Source organism: Coenobita brevimanus, chromosome 87 (genome assembly GCF_032717465.1).
Source record: "Coenobita brevimanus isolate Jiangsu-jjx chromosome 87, ASM3271746v2, whole genome shotgun sequence".
NCBI lineage: Eukaryota > Metazoa > Arthropoda > Malacostraca > Decapoda > Coenobitidae > Coenobita > Coenobita brevimanus.
Genome location: NC_137040.1, coordinates 4,606,894 through 4,627,828, shown reverse-complemented (window position 1 = coordinate 4,627,828; position 20,935 = coordinate 4,606,894). Strand labels below are relative to the sequence as shown.

General features: G+C 41.4%; 1 protein-coding gene across 1 annotated transcript in view; it reads right to left on the bottom strand.

Annotated features, from left to right (window-relative positions):
- Positions 1–19,154, bottom strand: part of LOC145410925 (uncharacterized) — a 65,249-nt gene extending 46,095 nt beyond the window's left edge. The window contains exon 1 of the mRNA XM_080280968.1: positions 19,093–19,154. The gene's annotated coding sequence lies outside the window, so the exon portion shown is untranslated. The remainder of the gene's footprint in view (positions 1–19,092) is intronic.
- Positions 19,155–20,935: the final 1,781 nt, after the last annotated feature.

The window sequence follows — 20,935 nt, the reverse complement described above, 5'->3', positions numbered from 1 at the left end:
TTCTTGCATAGTGAGTCATAGGAGCCTGAGTGTTAATACCATCACGATTAACACATTCATGGTCGAGACAGGTGTATGAATCTGTTCTGGCTAACGTCAAACGATTTTATCAACTGGAAACAAATCCCTAGAGCCTGATAGTGTAAGCCTTCATCCCACAGAACGGAAGCACTACAGATGCCATATACCACACTGTAAATAGCTTGTGAGTAAAGAAATGCCAATAATAATGAAAATAACGAGCATCAAGTGGCTTTTTGAGAGCAAATAGTACGCCCGCATTCGGACACATTCTACAGTATTTTGGTGGCTTGGAACTCCTTATCCCACGAGTTTTCCTCCATAAAAACATCCTATTTTTGCTTCTACCAGACATATAAGCAATCAAAGCAGTAAAGACGCGAAGAAATTACTAAACAAAAATATATCTGATCATAATTAGCTGTCAAAGAAAGGACATCATCGCGAGAATTTGTTAAGTTCATTTTCGCATACTTATCCATTCTGGTGTGAATGGGGTGAGGAGGGAGGCTGGTGCGCAGTTCAGCCGTCCTGCCACATGTACTGAATGACCGTCAACATTTTTTTTTTTTCTACGACCTCCAGACGATTATTATCAATAGTAGTAGTAGTTTTTGTACTTGTTTTGTAGTAGTTTAAGCGACCCTTTTAGAACGTAAGTGGTTTGGCATGTCCTTCGTTAACCAGAATAAAAACGTCCGATGGCATAAAGAATAAACTAGGAATAGACATCACCATAATGAAGGGGTTAACACTACGCTCTACGCAACTCTGGTGACCTTAGGCACGAGGATCACATAACCTTTACGCAGTTAAAACAAATATGGGCAGAGCAGCACGTGACAGGCTTATTATTTATTGTCTTTCTTAAGTATTCTCTTTCCGCTTTACCATGGCCTAAATTTGCCTTCTCTCCAACTTCAGTGCTGATCTGCAACAAGAGTTTAAAATTACGATGTGGTGTTAGTCGCGAATTAGTGCTGTAAAATGGATGTGGAGCCGTTGTGTTTACCATCGAGCTGTATGGGAAGTAATGTAAAAGAAAAGTGAAAAATCTCTGCCAAGAAAGGTAGATGAACTATAGGATATATTTTTGCATTAATAACGAAAGATATGTCGATTATGTTGTCTTTTCCTTGTCCTGCTTGCAAAAATTAGTCTTTGATAAACGTATATACAATTAATGTCAGTTAATCTGTTATTTAAGAGAGAAGTTAATTTACTGCCATGGGACTGCTGAATTCTCTTCTCTTTCACTTTACCTAATACTGACCACACCATATTGGAAACTGAGTTCTAACAGGATATTAACCTAAGTATACGATGGTAGTCATGAGGAAGTGTTATGAAGGAATGTAACTAAAGTCAGTTGTATCTGTTTCTGCCACTGAGCCACGTGAGATAAACCGAAAACGAAAAAAAAAAAAAAGGCTAAGTTAAGGGAAGAAAATATTGTATTGTACAGAATGAAACACATTGTATTCACTGTCCATTTGATTTTTCGGGCTGCTGTCCTGGGCTCCTGAAACTGAACTGGTGTGTGCAAAATACAGAGTGGTCCGTAAATAGCGCTCCCCTAGAAACCCACCTGGCAGTATCTTATGTGCTGCTGCAGGGACGGCTCAGTTGCCTGGTGTGGGCGTGGGTGTGGCAGTGGGTGTAGGAAATGAATAAGTGATGCAGGGTAGATACTGAAAATACTAACTGAGCCGTCCCACAACACACCAGAAATAGCAGTGGAAGGGAAGTGGAGCGCCATCTCTGGACCACCCTCCATACTAGCCTTGTAGTGAGACAGAAAAAGGAAAGAGAGAGAGAGAGAGAGAGAGAGAGAATGCAAGTTCATTTGTATATCTTAGCCTCGGCCAGCAGATAATATGATACCGTACGTTTTGGTGATTTTAGAATTGCTTTAGCAGATTTATTAAAGGAACTTATAAACAACAAGCTAATAAATTTCTTCAAGTCTTGAGACCAAATGACACTTTCAGGCAGGCTAAATTCGTCTGGCGGGAGGTAGAATATAAAATACGTACGGTACGTCATGAGGGGTATTTGAAAGTGTTAATATTCCTCTCATGAAACAATATTATACCGTAGTCGTTTTTCTAATTGGTCGATCTTTGTAAATCCTGAACTCAGTACTAAATACATCAAAATAAAGGCACATACTTAAGCTTGAACCCTGACAAATCAAACAGACTATAAAAGTATCAAGTAGTTGTCACCTCAGGAAAGAAAAAAGAAAATGTAGACAAACCAACAGTATTCAAGTGTAGATACATTCACCCCTTGCATCTCATGACATTTTCTTATTTCATTTTTCTTACCTACAGACGATTTCATTCAACTTATATGAAGGATCTGTGGTGGTGGAGGGGTTTATGAAGGCTGTATCTAACCCCTCCAGGCCAAAAAGTCTGCCCTAAGTTGAATAAAATCGTCAGGAGATGGCAAGAATAAAATGAATGACATCGTAGTGGGGGGATTAAGCGAGCCTGGGGAGGGATTTTTGTACATATTTACGATCCATTCCCCGCTTAACTATGCTTGGTATTCCCAGGACGAACAAGGAAAAAAAGCAGTCTCCTCGTGTCTCTTGTTCGTCCTAAAAAAAAAAATAAAAAATACAAGATAAAATAAAAAGTTACGAGTGGAAATTTATCGAAGGTTATTATGTTTCTCCAGGATGGGCTAGAAAAAGAGTGCAGATTTTTTTTTTTCATAATTCTAGTTGTTCCTGCAAAGACAAATTCAAGTTGCGACAGGGAATCGATCGTAAATATGGACCAGCATCCCACCCCTGTACAGAGCCGAGGGGTATGAGAGAGTCCGCTACGCCACTGTCACATCCTGTCCGACCCTCTCCACCCCTCACTCCCCCACCCCGCATCCTATAAACTCATGTGACTCTCTCTCTCTCTCTCTCTCTCTCTCTCTCTCTCTCTCTCTCTCTCTCTCTCTCTCTCTCTCTCTCTCTCTCTCTCTCTCTCTCTCTCATTTGCACTTTTATACTTGCCTTCACACTAGTTTTGTGAAGTTATTTAACCTCTTTCACTTTCACTCTTGGATTATCTGTCACTCACACTTTTACTTCTGTTTGCATATCTGGCTTTTCCTCTTTCACAAACTTTTTATTTCGTCAAGTTGTGTACCTCTCCATTTCTTCGCTGTCAGTTTCATTCTCATCTCCATTCACTTTTAAGTTCAGTCATGCGCTGCTTAATCACACACACACACACACACACACACACACACACACACACACACACACACACACACACACACACACACACACACACACACACACACACACACACACACACACACACACACACACACACACACACACACACACACACACACACACACACACACACACACACACACACACACACACACACACACACACACACACACACACACACACACACACACACACACACACACACACACACACACACACACACACACACACACACACACACACACACACACACACACACACACACACACACACACACACACACACACACACACACACACACACACACACACACACACACACACACACACACACACACACACACACACACACACACACACACACACACACACACACACACACACACACACACACACACACACACACAGTATCTCGGCTCACTTGTATGCCTCTCAGCTTTACCCTTCTCACCTATTCACACTTAACTCATTTCCGTTCTGCTCTTACTCCTTTCTCTGCTGTAATGTGTCCTCTCACTTTCCCTCTCGCTGTTATTTCTGTCTAGTCATGCGCCTCTCACACTCACTTATTTTGTGTTCAGTCAAGTGCCTTTAGGTTTCAGACTGACTTTCACTCTATTATTTCTGTTCACGCTTGTCCCTTTGTTCCTTGCACTTCCTCAGACATAGGCTATATTTTTCCCTTCTTAACCTCAATATATCGTCTGTTGGTATCAAGAATAATAATAATCATCCTACTGAAGGCATTAGCAGTTAACGAGGTGAACTATCCTCCTCCTCCTCCTCCTCCTCATCATCATCATCATCATCATCATCATCATCACCATCACCATCACCATCACCATTACCATCAATCATCATCATCATCATCAATCATCATCATCATCATCATCATCATCATCATCATCATCATCATCACCATCACCATCACCATCATGGCCCTGTCCTCATTATAGAGTGTTTTATAAGAGCCAGACGAGATGAAGGAAAAACACAAAAATCATCAGCATCATCCCATAATATTAACTAAAGTGAGCAGGGTCTGGCAATACCGGAAAGAAGAACAGTATAAACAGAACTACGACTAGAGAACATAGCCTAACCCTTCAAAGAAAACAGTAATAAAAATGCTTACAAATACGAGGGATATAAATTGCATGAACTTAGTAGAGGGACTTCTCAGATTAATTCGAAAATGCTAAGAAACATGAATTTATGGGCAGCGTAATCATTCCAACTTTGATGACTCACTACACTCTTTTCACTTTAACTCGGCGTAAGATTGTCATCTCCTTCCGTCTTAAGTGCTGAGCTGTAACGATAGATTAACACTAGAATATGATGCTAGTAACGAGGAAGTGTTATGGAAAGGATAGCGAAGCCATAGTATTGTCTGCCTGCCACAGAGTTACAGGGAATAAACCACAAAAGTAAAAAAAAATCTGAGCCAAATTCAGGTGGAAACTGTAGCACTTTTTGATCACCGGTTTACGAGTAATTGTATCACTAATATTCTGGCCCATGATATTAATGCAAAAGATGTCGACATTGAGAATAATTTTATTTTTTATCGTATTACCGTCAGTTCAAGAGGCTTACGAGCACCATTTCTTTACTGTATTATGAAGTTCGCTCAGCCTTCGCCTTGAGGTAAGAATGAGGCTTCTTTGTTACTAACCCTATCAACCCTCCAGTCTGACTACACTTGACCAAATGAACTGAAAGGAGTTGTGGATCTTTGTCAGGTTAAAACAAACGCGCTGTAGAGAATGTTGCACGTTTATAAACATACCCTTCCATGATATTTGTGTGGTGTATGTCGATGTTTAAAATGATTAAATGACATACATAATAATAACTATTCTTTCACTAAGACAGACCCTTTCTGAGCCTAATAAAACGAGCAGTACATTAGATAACAGTGATTTATATTAGCAGACCCATGATCAAACTGAATAGGTTAATGAGAGTTATTTTTAATCCCTTGAAGAAGAAGAAGAAAATGATGATGATGATGATGATGATGATGAGGAGGAGGAGGAGGAGGAGGAGGTAGAAGAAAACTGGTCATCATACTGAAAAGGTTAAACTCTTCATTGTTTTCCTTTCCACTTTGTTTATGCAGCATTAAAAACAACCACAAAAACACCACCCACATAAAAACAACAACAAATACACATGACGTCATATACTAGAGGGGTAAAGCTCTCTTTTGTCTTTTCCTTCCGCCCATTTACACCTCCATTGTTGACTGTGTAAGGTTACATGAAGGCAGGCAGGCTGGAACAATATAGTGTGAACAGTTTTTAGTATGGTAACTATTATTCACAGCCCCTACCACAACAGAGAAGTGTGTTGTGCTCTCTCTCTCTCTCTCTCTCTTTCTTGTGTGTGTGTGTGTGTGTGTGTGTGTGTGTGTGTGTGTGTGTGTGTGTGTGTGTGTGTGTGTGTGTGTGTGTGTGTTTGCTGTTGATAATAATGGTGCAGTGGGTGTGGAAATAGTTATGAGCCGAAACTAAAATTATAACTTTTAGCAGACACATTTTCAGTATATAAGCATTACATGTATCTATCCGACCACATCGTCTTTATGTGGGTATAACTTTTCGACACACGTGCTGAATATAATAAATTAATTTAACCAAACAATTTCAGTATTTAGGTGTAGTTCATGAGCGTCGCATATATTTATGATGTGTTTTGGTACAGTTCATCGTAAGTTCCCCATTCATATTTCAGTGTTTGGGTATCTTTCGTGTGTGCTGTGTTTCCTATTTATTTACCGGTGTTTGGGTGTAGTTTATGTGTGAGTTTCCCTATTTATATTTCATTGCCCGGGTATCTTTCGTGTGTGCTGAGTTTTCCTGTTTATTTGTCTGTGTTTCCTACTTATTTATCAGTGTTTGGGTGTAGTTCTTGTGTGAGTTTTCCAGTTGATGTTTTAGTCCTTGGGTATTGTTCATGTTGTGCTGAGTTTTCCTGTTTACATCCTGCAGAGCCCGCCCGCCAGTGAATGAGTCAAGCAGTTCTCAGTTGCCAGGAGCCTTCAGGACGCAGGTGCCTTAATGCCCGCCTATTAAGTAAGTGCATTGGAGAAGCAGGGTATGCAGGCCCATGTTTCCTTTGATCCTTTGGTATCAGAACTCTCTCTCTCTCTCTCTCTCTCTCTCTCTCTTACTACTGTCACGCTATTAATTTTGGTTTGAGGGTGTCCTTCGTAGTGGGAGGTGTGGAAGGCAAAAACAGTCTCCATTATCACCGCAACACGATAGCTTTTTTTTTTTTTCAGTACTAGTCGCAAAGAAGTGCAGCGGAATATTATTTTACTCTGCCACTGGACTATGTGAAATACGCTGCAACGAGAATTTGGATCAAGTTAAGATAATGAGAGTATAGTAAGGAAAATGTGCAAGAAAGTCTCCTAAGCTTACAGGCAGACGACACAAGGAGTTAACTTGTTCTTAGTTGCCAGAAGCCGTGGGGAAGGAAATGCCTCTTAGATGATGACCATGTATATTTTGGGGGTCTCGACACGCATGCATCCTACCGGGACCTCTTTCTGTTTTAGGTTGTTCTTGCCACCATTTCAAGATTAGTGTTTTTTTTCCTTTCTTTATTTACCTACTTATTTATTTGTTCATTCATTCAATTACAGTATTTATTCAATTATTTTTATTTTTAGGGGTGTCTCGTGGTGGAGGGGGATGGATAGTGTCTGTTTAATTATTTTCGGTACGATGCCACAGAGCCAGGCAATCAAGTAGTCTAGTTCCCAGTTCCCTGAAATCGTGAGGAAGCAGGTGCCTCCCAGATGATGATGATGATGATGGTGATATACAGAGCTTTGATGGTCACGGCATACACACGCACGTCTCCTTATCCCCTTCACTACGAGAGGCCCTTCTTGAGCTGAATAAATCGTCTGGCAGTAACAAGAATGATATAGAAAAATCGTCATCATAAGGAGGGGACAGCTATAGCTTTACTTAACCGGCTCTGCGTTGGAGGTATTCTGTAAGTTAGAGAGAGAGAGAGTATTCTATTGTTTCTGTTCCCCTCAATCATAAACGTCCTTCATTAGCCGCGAGAGACAAATTATCAGGGAGTGGTGGAAATGATATACAGACGTCATCACCTTGAGGAAATGGTTAACGGTGACTGTTTGTAAGCATTTCACAACGAAGGGACTTTCCTGATACGAGTAAAATTGATTGGTGTGTCCAGAATTATTTGGGAAAGTCGTCATCATAGTTTAACAGCTAATAATTACTGTCTTTAACCTCCTTCACAACGAGAAGGTCTTCATATGTTTGAAAAAAAATAATGAAAATCGTAAGAGGGGAGCCAGGTGAAAGAGGATGATTGGCGTCGAAGTGAAAGGGTTGTTGTTGTGGTCCCAGGCTAATCTGGACATCACTCGGTAGGCTGGTGGCTGAATTCGCCCTGTTACCGCAGTTCATCTTCCATTCAAAACATAGGGAAGGAGCAGAGTGTCGTTTGTATAACCGACAGCGCTGCCCTGTTATACCAGCACCACCTAGAGATGGTGTTTTTAGGTTCTTTTTACTCTATAACTTACCAAATTATTAAACATATAGGGTGACATAGCAGATAATAACACACCGTACTGTTATTAAAAGAAGACGTACAGAGCCCATCGTCTTGTCTTTCAAAATGCAAAGCCTCTCAGGAGTTTCAGTACTGTTTTACCAGCACACTAGTAAAGAAACAACCATCCTCCCAATCTGGTCTGAAGAAAATTTACAAATGACGAAAGACAATAAAATCTCCATGCCTGCTAGTGTGTGTTTCAGATGGTTCGATTTTTCCGCTATGTATTCGTCAAACTTTGGGAACATGCTTTTGTCTTTGTCCGTTTATGCAACTTTTTTTTTCTTTTTTCCACAGTCGATATTTTCTCAGTGAACCGAGTATTGTGACTCCACAGGCTGTACACTTTAAGAAATGTTGTAATAATTATCAACAGAACTCAAATGGACATAACTTATGGTTTCTGATCGCAAGATTTTGTCACACACACACACACACACACACACACACACACACACACACACACACACACACACACACACACACACACACACACACACACACACACACACACACACACACACACACACACACACACACACACACACACACAGAAACATTAAGAGTAAAATGACCATGATCAGCTCAAAAATCCTATACATCAGTGCCCAAAAGGAACGAATTAGTTGCTTCTAATAAAGGGGGGGAAATCAGTTTGAGAGATTTCCGTAAGTTGTGTAAATTCGTATGACGGAAAAAAAAAAAAAATGTAATATGGAAAGGATAGCATCGAGGTAGAGGGGGTTACTCTATACTGAATTAAAACGTCTGGAAGTATCAGAATAATAAAATACGTCATCGTACTGGAGGGGCTTATGCTCTCTCTCTCTCTCTCTCTCTCTCTCTTTCTCTCTCTCTCTCTCTCTCCAGCTGGCCACGCGTTTTTCTTACCGCAGAACACCCGCCATTGTTCTCCAGTCTTTGTTATTTTCGCTAAGGTCTTGCAGAACACCTCCCCGGTACACACGCACACACACGAGACAAAGAGAGAGAGAGAGAGGGAGAGAGAGGGAGAGAGAGAGTGGATTCTGAATTACTAGTGGAAATTCTCTAAGTGTGAATGACTACTTTCTTACTGATTCTTTGTTTGGATGACTGACTGATTTTGATTGATTGATTCAGTAAGCGTGAGTGAATATTTGGTCGGCTGAATGATAGGTTAAGACAGATTAGTAGACCGTATAGCTGGACAATTAATGTATTCGCTGATTGATTGATTGCATGAGTGTCTGACTGAACACTTGACTTACTGATTGGGTGACTGAGTGGATAGTTAATTGATTGATTGACTGATTTACCTACTGACGAACTGGTTGGCTAAGAAACTGGCTGATTATACATTACTTTCATAATAACAAAATAATATCCTACAGCTTCGTATGTGATGGACTGGTGCCAGTGTGTGACAGGTGACGCCAGCTAAGGTGCACGGCTCAGACTCTCTGTCTGTCTGTCTGTCTGTGTCTGTCTGTCTGTCTGTCTGTCTGTCTCTCTCTCTCTCTCTCTCTCTCTCTCTCTCTCTCTCTCTATTCTGAACCCTTTTTTCTCTCACTTTTTTGGCCTTGTGCGTGTCGGTCCCATGAACAAAGAGAAACTAAGACCTTTATAATACCGATAAAAAAAAGAAAAAAGTGTAACTTGGACTTCTTCCCCACGGTGATAACTTTTAAAATGTATTCTTGCAACGTCCTGGCTCCTGTTTGACTACGGTTACTCCTCTTTGTAATAGTAGTAGTAGTAATAGTTGTTTTTGTTGTTTCCCCAAGTTCATCTGAAACGTGAACCCGGTAGTCTGCAGACTTAGGTTGCCCCTCTATAGTCCACCAGCTTCCTTTCGGGGGATAGGAAAATAGTTGAGGGACGTTTATATTACCTGGCAGTTGAGCCGCCCGGTTATATAGATGCCACCGCACGAAGGCGTCCCTCTCCAATACCCCTCTCTGTGGTAAATGAGCTAGAAACAATCTCAGGTAATACAGGGTGGTCCACGTATGTTTCTCTTTTCGTTCTCCCGGGCGATCTCTTGTGTTGCGGGGACGGCTTGTCGTTATCAATGTCTACCCGGCATCGCGTTTTCACTCCCTGCTCCCACTACCACACCCACGCCCATACCAGCAGACTGAGCCGTCCCCGCAACGCATAAGGTAGTGCCAAGCAAGTTTCAAGTGGAGCGCTGTTGACGGACCCTCCTTTATATCGAACTGCACATTTTCTTTTTCTGTCCAATCTGTCTTTACCGTCAGAATTTTGCCCTAAGCTAAATAAAATCGTCTGGTGGTGGCAAGGGTGAATTACATACATACGTCATCGAACTAAGGGGATGCAGGTACTGGGGGGGAGGGGGTTGTTACTTGGCTAAAGTGTGCAAAGAAAGTACACGTCGTTTACTGTTGGTTAGAGAGAGGCAGTAATGAAATGTGCTCTCTCTCTCTCTCTCTCTCTCTCTCTCTCTGTCACAGTATAGAGGATGTGTACCGTCCTGGGAATCGTCTAGCACTCATTTCCCATCGATAATTCCTCTACTTCCGTCACCATACCATATCCTCTTCCTTTCCTAGTGTTAGTACTCTCTCTCTCTCTCTCTCTCTCCCTGCCTGACAACCACGCTTGCATACAAAACTTTCATAACTTTCATTTATCAGTTACGGCCGTATTCAGATAATCTTAGAGGATTTCTGCTTTCCCTTCTATTGATTCATACAACAAAGGAAGAGCCCAAGACTTACAGCATGCAATTTTTTTCCATTTCAAATAAAGTTGGACATTGAAATAAATTAAAATTCGCTATTTCGAGTGGCAGAGACATATTACATTTCACTTCATCAAGTTTTTAAAAATATGGAAATGTGTTTGTATCTGTATCTATATATCAGTCTTCCTCGTGCTCACTAAACAAGAATCGGGAAGTGGTGTCTGCAGTGAAGTGCATGTGGAAGTGGAAGTTGTTACTGTAGTTGTGTTTAGTGCGTCCCATAGTGTGTGTCTGTTATTGGTATGAACCGAGAATGCGAACACATGCAGGCGTTTGAAAGCTCATAATACCAGCATTTTTAAATATCCTCAGAGTAGGAGCACCGCAGATCGAGAGGCGAACGAAATGACCACTGAGCCGCCGTTTCTCCGTCGATTTTAACAAGCTGTAAATAACATAAAAAATCATCTTAATTTCTTCTACCCTAGGCCGTCCTTTTCAATATATTTTGGCTATCACAATATTTTCCCGTTTGGAGATAATGTCCCAGTAGTAGTAGTAGTTATAGTAGTAGTAGTAGTTGTTGTTGTTGTTGCTGTTGTTATTGTTGTTGCTGCAATATTAGTGCAGGTAGTTGTTGTGTTGTAATCCTAAGTTCATCTAAACGTGAAGCCAGTGGACCGCAGCCTGAAGTTACCATCCTACTGCAGTCCAACATCCTCGTTTGGGGGGATAGGGAGGGAGCTGAGGGACGTGTGTATGACCAAGCAGCGGAGCCGGCTGGTTATATCAGTGCCACCACGGGAAGGCGTCCCTCTCCAGCACCAAATGAAGGGGTTAACGTGCCGAATATTAAAAGCAGCATAAGTAAAAGTTGATAAAAACACACTCCCTATAATTTACAACTAATTTACATGTGGTAGTTTTATTCGCTGCTGACAGACTATTACAGTGCGTTTACCTGGCTTCATCTCGGCCACCTGTGCACACTCCACCCCATCACCACTGTCGCATTGCCGGGGAGGAGGAGGGAGGGGAGGGAACACCTGTACTTGGGGAGAGGTTGTTCAGGGGAGGGATATTTGTTAGGGAGGAGGAATATTTAGGGGGGGAGGATATTGAAAGGAGGAATATCTGGGGGGTGGACGTTCAAGATGGGCTAGGGCTACTGGGTTTATCGTTGTGTGTGTGTGTGTGTGTGTGTGTGTGTGTGTGTGTGTGTGTGTGTGTGTGTGTGTGAATGCCATCTTATAGTATACGGAAGTCGCTATTTGTGTGTATGTATGTATATGTATGTGTACTTTTGTCAGTCTGATTCTAAGACCAACACACAAATCCCCAAACCACAGACAATGACAGACGTAGGTTCCCTGATATAGCATTCTGTGTGGCGGGTTGGCCTTGTGCTGGATTGGCGAACTGAGTGCACTGAGGTGGAAGGTGGAGCACTCACTGGACTGTGCATCTTAGTAACAGAGTAATATTATTTTAATCCTGTGGCTAAATTTCTCTCTCTCTCTCTCTCTCTCTCTCTCTCTCTCTCTCTCTCTCTATGTATGTATATATGTATGTATATCAGTCTATTAACCTGTCTGTCTCTGGCACACACTACTATAGTACTGTGCGTCCTACGGTCGTATTCAAAGTTGTTTTAGAAAATTCGTAACACCTCTTCCTCAGCGATTTATTTTACATACTACAGCCCAGTATCCTCCTCCGAGTTACTGACGCAAACAGTGTCGATATTAAGACGGTATAAATAACATGCAAGACAATGTTAAGGTGTAATGGCTAAACAATTCGCTAACGAAGAGGCGCTACAAAGCCTCCTATGCTACTTAGAACGTGATCTTTAGTAATAGAAGTTCATGATATATTAAACCTCAGACTACGATCATAATTATATTCTGACACATTGTAACGTGCTCTTTCTTTTTCTTTTTTACGTTTAGCTTTAAAAATTGCACAGAAAGGGATAGAAGTCATTTGATCTCTCCATCAATACGATGACCTTTTAATATAATTCTTAACCCTTCAACCCGAGGACGGCATTTCAGTTTCCTACTCACTACCAGTTCGAAAAGTCTCTCCAGGACAGAATAAAACCCTCTGGAGATGGCAAAAATAAATCGAAATGACGTCACTGGATTCGACATATCAAAACTGCGGATCAGTTTTAATCAGCTTAGGAAAGACCGTTCGTCGTGAATAGTGTTAGTATTTGTAGCCCCAGGTTCATACGAAACGTGAACCCGGTGGACTGCGGGATGAAGTTGCCCGTCCCAGCAGTCCACCATCCACCTTTCGGGGGATATGGAGGAGGATGAGGGACATTTATATAACCGGGCAGAAGAGCAAGTCATTATTTCGGTGCCACTGCGTGAAGGCGTCCCTCTTCTCTCATGGTGAAATAGAAATAACTTTCAGTAAGGCTACAGCACACAATTTAAATTTACACTGATGATATCCACGTAAGAAACTGAAGAGTCATGTCGTAAACAGAGGTGTCTGTCAGACGTGTTTTCTCGACAATTTTCTTAGCCAATACGTGTATGTAAATGTGTTATGACCAAGTGCATTGCGAGCAATTCGCGGAATTTCTATTGCAAATCCCTTTTTTTTTGGGGGGGGGTCATGAGAACGTGAATAATATAAGGTAGTCAAACGTCATTATTAAAGTGCATGACCCAGTCTGCATGATGCAACATTTGCATTACTTTGTCTTATTTCAAACTTGAAAACTGTTTAACTGACATACCATACCTTGCTACATGGTTCCATCCCGTTTGTTTGTACTACAGTGGCTATTTAATTACTATATTTTCCTTTTTACAAAAATCGCGTTGTGTTACACATGTCTGATACATTGCTTGAGGTCTGACATCGTGTGGGAGCAAGAAAGAAAATCATATTTTTGAAATGCTTCGAAAAATGTCTCTATCTGCTTTCGTTATCACAATCAAAATACTGAGAGTTGTTAAACCTTTTGTCTTTATCTCTGCGCTTCTCATTCCCTCCAGCGTGCACCCAACAGCACAGACCTGTGCAGGGATTTGTCAGTGTAGACTGAAGCACCAGAGCTTGAGATGAGAGTCGAAAACAACGATACCACTCCTCTTGTTTATAATTTCAGAGGGGGAGGGGAGTGAGTGAGAGTAAGAAAGGTAAACGAATGAATAAAAATTCTCATACATGTTGGTTAGATATTACTGTGACAAATCATACTCGAGCAGTTAGCCTTCCAACGATTTGTAGCTTGCTTCCTGTGTATTGTTATCTGCAACCATTCAAGCTGACAGCCGTAAATCCTTTGTAGGATTTATGTGTCCTCATCCAAAACATACGGAAAGAAAATACTGCCAGTGTGGCGTGGGTGTAATCATGTCCGTGTAATTCAGCGTCATTCAGGGTACGGCAGCCATACTTTACCACAATGGATGTACTCTTGTCGGTTTGGGAGGCGGTATAGCACCCCCCCCCACTTTTTTTTAGTGGGGGGAGGACGATTTACGTTGCATTCTAACCCTTGTTATTTTTTTTTTTTTTTTTTTTTAATATTCGTTGACCCCTTACATCCGAGGTGGTATTTTTCGTTTTATTCTTCCTACGTGCAGACGATTTTATTCAGCTTAGGAGAGACTTTTCCAGCTGGAGTGGTCAGATAGTGCCTTTATCAACCCAATCACTGCTATTGTACTTTTACCTTAACTTGGCTCAGGTTTTCCATTTGCAGCTAAATAGCAGACTATGACAATATTACAGCTCTACATCCTTTCGATAGCATTTCTTCGTGATTAGTACCATATTATAGTGTTAATATATTCTTATAACTTAGCATTAAAGATGGAAAGGTGACAGTTTTAAGCCAGACTAGAGTAGAAAGAGTGTATAGAGTCCTCCTAAGCTAAAGAAATTGGTCTGGAGCAGGCAAGACTTAAGAAAGGGGGTCATGAGATTGAATGAGCTAATATCGATGTGCTGTTGTTCGCCTACATGAAGACAGAAGAAAGTATGAGCGTGCCGTACGTCGATATAAACTTTTTTTTTTTTTTTTTCCCCTAAGAAAGATCTATAACCCGTTTCAGCTCAGTTGATGGCCATGTGTAGCCAGATTGGAAGGTCGACCTGACTTGTAACCAAGAAGCCTCATTCCTATCCTATAACCAAGGCTTATCGAATTTCATGTAACAACGACTTAGTATTCAAGTAGTGGAAATGGCACAGGTTCACCACGGGAAAAAAAAAAAAAATGCGAATAGTAAGAAAGATAGCAGCGTTCTTAAGTCCGGGAAGATACGACAGATTACTCATGGTCAGCAACAAAGGAAAAAAGATACTATCATTGTATGTTACATTCTGAAACGTAGGTTGAAAGGGTCTGAAATACCGTATTTCCTGTCCTGTTCAAAAAATCGTTTCTATCTGTCCATTCTGTCACTCATCAGAACAAAATACTATGACGTCATGGATTTCTAGGCGCTCAGAATTGCTGCGTCGCGTTTCTTCTAACCTGACAACGATCTCAAAAAAAGCTCAGTTGATGGCAAAGTGTAGTCAGACTGGAGGGTCGATATTTTTTTTTTTTTTATGCTAGGAAGAAGGAGCCAAAGGCCACGAGCCCGCAATAATCGTTCCCTCCAAGAGAAAAACAAAATACATGAGAGAGCTAGTAACCAAGGAGATTCAGTCCTACCTCATAATTATATAAGATCTATCGACTTTATGGGAGTGACTGAGCTTCGTCCGGTGAAAACGAACAGACTGCAGAAATACGCGGTACCTAAACATACGGAAAAACATCTCTCAGATCAATTACAATCGAGTTTATATGTAAAGATATACCGTAACGAAGTTCGTATAGTTGCAGAAAGGAGGAGGAGAAGGAGGCGGAGGAAGAGGAGGAGGAGGAGAAGGGACTACCTTCTACTGCACATAGGTGTATATGGATGGGTGGGGGAAAAAAAAAAAAAAAAAAAAAAAAAAAAAAAAGCCTGCTGAAGAACAGGAGCAATAGGTAGAACACAAAAACAGCATCAGCAGTAACATGAACAGGAATCTGTTCGTACCATGCACAAGGGCGTCTACCTACTCCGGCCACAGTATGGGTAGCAATAAAACAGCGTGGAGGGAACGTGACAGATACGTAATACCACAGGAAATTCCCTCTCGGTCTGCGTCATATTGGTATTAGGGTTCTTCTCCATCACCCACGTCCGCTCTGGCCAGGAGTGATCGGCGTAAGACAGGCTGATCACCATTTTGTTCCATCATGTGCGAGATCAAGAACAAAAGAACACGAGAAGAGAACCACAGTCGGCCGGTTGCACCATGTCAAACAGGTCCTATGAGAGTCACTATACCAGGATAAGACAAGGATAACGAAGAAACGAGGGTAGTTTCTGGTTGTCCTAGGAGGCCTCTTTGCACCCCATTCCTAGCGGTTTATTAAGCATATCACAAAATGACATTCTTTTTTCAGGTGTTTTATCGTTTTAATGTCAACATTCGTGATAGAGACGGATGCCCTCATGTGGTAACACTGATATAACTGGGCGGCTCAACTGTCTGGTTATACAAATTACAAACATCCCTCAGCTACTTCCGTGTCCCCCCAGAGGGAGGAAGGTGATCTGCAGAAGGGGAACTTAAGCCTGCAGTCCACCAGGTTCACATTTCAGATGAATCCAGGGCTACAGCTCTAACCATCACCACCACCAATAATAATAATAATTAATAATAATAATAATAATAATAATAATAATAATAATAATAACGACAACATTCATAAAATACACTAGGATACTGTGATGTAATGTGCAGAATGAATCAGCAAGAGGTTGTTACGAAATCTCCAGAAAGCCACTAAGAATACGACCACAACGCCCACAGTGGCAGAGGGAAATATTCACGTCGACAGTGTGCTTCCTTTTTACGGTAACTTCTTAAAACCTCCTTGGTGGCTAATGACTGGAGTGATGGTTGGTCAGTGCTGGATTAGGTCCAAGGGTGGTGTGGCTGGGAAACACACACACACACACACACACGCACACGCACACACACACACGCACACGCACACACACACACACACACACACACACACACACACACACACACACACACACACACACACACACACACACACACACACACACACACACACACACACACACACACACACACACACACACACACACACACACACACACACACACACACACACACACACACACACACACACACACACACACACTCACACACACACACACACACACACACACACACACACACACACACACACACACACACACACACACACACACACACACACACACACACACACACACACACCTATTAGAGAGAGAGAGAGAGAGAGACTACTGACCATTACCGGATTTAGTATGGTACACACTACACACACACACACACACACACACACACACACACACACCTATTAGAGAGAGAGAGAGAGAGAGAGACTACTGACCATTACCGGATTTAGTATGGTACACACTACACACACACACACACACACACACACACACACACACACACACACACACACACACACACACACACACACACCTAAATCCGCCCCAGGGTAGGTATAGAGGACAAGACTGGGGCGGGAGGGATAAAGCCATTAGGGGGATGGGGGTTAGAGAAGGGTAGCCCCAGTGAGGTTAAGAGTACTGCCTACAGATAACAGGAGGCCTATTGTACCAGTCAGCCCCTTCACTCCGATGACGTACTTTTCATGTTATTCTTGCAAGCATCCAACGATTTTCTTCTTCTTAGGGTTAGCTTCTCAAACTGAAGGGGTTGGGCAATACCCTTCGTAAGTCGTTTCACTATAGGAGATTTACGCCGAGATGGGTAAATTCGTCAGGAAACAAGGCAAATGATTTTTTTTTTTTACACATTACCGCACTGTAGAAGTTTAAGGGCATGAAACAGATATAGAGCAAAGACAAAGAAATATTATAGTTCCTTCCTTTAACCCCTTCCTAAGCGACTTTAGACCAACTTTGTACATCATTCAGACTGTTCCCGGGTTATTTTATGTAGCTTAACCTCTTCACCGTGATGCCCTTTGTTGCCTTTTTTTTTCTTGCTACTTTCAGACAGTGTTATTCAGCTGATGAAGGCTAATCAAGCAATGAATGGGTTAATGGAGTCTGTTCTTCACCCCTGCACAATAGATGATTTTTCCACGGTTATCAATATTTTCTTGAGGCTGCAAGAATAAAGCAATAAAATACGTCATTGGGGTGAAAACGTTAAATAACAAATGGCCGCCCCAGAGGGTTTAACACACACTTTTCGCTCCAACTTGGTTCAGAATTTGTCCTTGAGCGGTTTATTTCACGTAGTTTAGTGGCAAAATAAGATAATGCTACGACACTACATCCTTTCCACACCCCTTTTTCGTAACCAGCATCATATTGTAGTGATTTTCTTTTATTACAACTGTGCATTCAAGTTGGAGAGATGCTGTATTTAGGCCAAGTTAAAGTGAAAAAGGTATACCACCGAACGATTTCATTTATCTTGTGTGGATGTGTTTCGTTTGAGATGAAGCCGAGGATTGAAAGACTTGATAGGTGAATAGATAATTATGTGGCTCATGTTGCTAGTCACTGTTGATGTTAATTTTTCTTAACATGGCCCAGATGTTCGTCCTTTTTCAGCTTCTTTCATTTGGCTTAGTGGCATAATAAGACAATACTACGACTCGACGTTCTTTCCATAATACATCTTAGTGACCAGCATCATATTCAAGTGCTAATCTCTTGGTATAACCCAGCATTCTATATAGAGACATGGCAATTTGAGCGTAGTTAAATTGAAAAAGAGTATATTCTACTTTTATAATTCTGCTCCTGTTACTGGATCCTGCCGTCTCCCCCCCCCCCTATTAATCATAGTTTTAGAGGATGTGATGGTAATTAAAAAACTCTTAGAATACTAATAATTATGATTATCATGTGATCAATAAACTATTATTTACTTGAACTATAAAGGAGATCTCGGTGATGATGATTCTCTCTCTCTCTCTCTCTCTCTCTCTCTCTCTCTCTCTCTCTCTCTCAGATCGTTCGACAGTTAATCATTTAGTACTTATGACTTCGCACACCCCACGTAAAATCTCCAGTTACACCCATTACCCTACCACTTTTACATACTGACGTGAACACTTGTTACTGAGCCTTTACATAAAGATAAACCAGATTCACTTCGAGTAATATATTATCTTCATAGCATACTCAGGAAATACGTGTTTACCTTTGATTTTGTGGTTTTGTTTTATGGATTGACCATGAAGTATATTAAACATTTGAACATTACTTGAAAATTCGCATCGTGGAATACAATACCATACTGCATTGAAACCCTCCTGTCTTGTTTCATTCATCAGTTATAAGATTACGGGTGATAGTTCGTTCATTTAAACACTCTTACTTCGGAATGGCAAAGTTTGCATCCGCCACGTCAGATAACAAACATTCCCCTCATCGACTTACCCTTCCTGACGCCACGCAAACCACCAGTCCACCACACACCAACACTAGCGAGAGAATACTGATGCCTGCCCTGGCCTGTGGTGTGGACGCCGTGTAGAAGTGAGTCCCCCCAACACACACACACTACAGCCGTATTATCAGCGCGTTCCAACACTTTCAGATGACTGCGACTTAGAGCTCATAATACTGTACGCTGAAGAATTTGCGCCGTTCTTGTTTGTAACCGTGCGTACTGAAGGTTTGTACAGCAACCGGTAAGGTGTACACGCAGATAAAATCAGGGAAAGGGATGAAGTAAACTTTTCCTAATTTTTCCTTCTTTTATTGTACAAGTGTACCTTGTACACCTTAACAGTCAGTCAATCATTATCTGTCTGTCTATCTGTCTATCTATAGCCCGACGCCCTAATCCCGCAACGGGTGGCCGCAGACAGAACGCCTCCAAGTCGCTCTGTCATCCACCATTTGACTACCCTCTCCCCAGCTCATTCCCCCCTCCCTCATATACCTCTCAACTCCATCCCTCCACCTCATCCTCGGTCCTCCCCTCCCTCTCCCTCCCTCCACCTCACCTACATACACCCTCTTAGTCTTTCATTCTCCATTCTCTCCACATGTCCAATCATTATACGAGGAATATTCCAAAATTATTTTAGCTACCGGTATTCTGTTTTCATACATTGTTATCGAGTATTTACTCACGTTGTTGTAAATTGTGGTTGTAAATAGCAGTACCACTAAGCTGATATTGATAATGAAGCTGTGCATTGTAGTTATAAGCAGTGCAAGTGTGTTATTTCAGCTTTGTCCACAGAGTACAAACTACAAATATTTTTCCATCATCCGTAATCGGTAAAAATAGCAGATGTTTTATAAGACATTAATTAAGAATAAAGAAAACAACAGGTGGCAGTGAATTAGTGAAATAAAGAAAGAACAAATTTAATGGTACGGAATCGTTTTCTCTTAGGAAAATCATTATAATATGAAATTATCTGAAGCATAACCAAAGCTATTTTTTTTAAAAGTACTCCTCTGCAAAGCGGGCCGTCATCATTCATTAAATTCTTTACCTGGATGTCCCAGGCCGCCTGTTCCGCTTGCTTGAAAGTTTCCGAACGTGTCGGAACCGGTGCGACGACATACCGAATAGGGGTCATTTAGCTAATCAGAGCTTTGAAATTGATGATGTTATAATTTTTATCACCATATAATTTCATAAACACCTGATTATCTGGCATCCGGTCAAAATTTTGTGCCTAATATAACTATTAATATAAAATCGCGCTTCAGAGCTAAACCGTGCTAAAGTTAGAGGATATTTACCCTTGTGAAACTCTTATCGTCAACTACATGCACTGACAGACTCCATTTTGCATAAATAATGATTTGAAGCACAAATAAATCCATTTGCATTGTAAACCAGTGCTTATACAAAACAGAAGTCTGTCATTGCGAGTTGTCAAGCTAAAGACGAAACACTTCTGAATCCTGATTTTTTATTAATAGTTAAACAAATTTTTCGACCGGATTTCAGATAATTGTGTATGAACCTACAGCATATGGTGATAAAAATTACAACCTTTTCCCTTTAAAAGTGTCGGTTCGGTGTTGATTCGGTAAGTGACAGCCAATTTGGTATTTCTTCGCACCCGGTCGGAACTCTGGCGGTTAGTTACCAACCCTTCAGTCTTGGTAGTCGACACCCCAGGGTGGGGTCATCAGCCCCTTCTTCGTCAGCCTTCTCATTAAGAGACATCTCCTTCTTGGACCTCTCTCCAGTTGTTCTCGTATCTTAAACTATGTTGCTGATATTTTCATCAACTCCCACTCCCCTGAAATC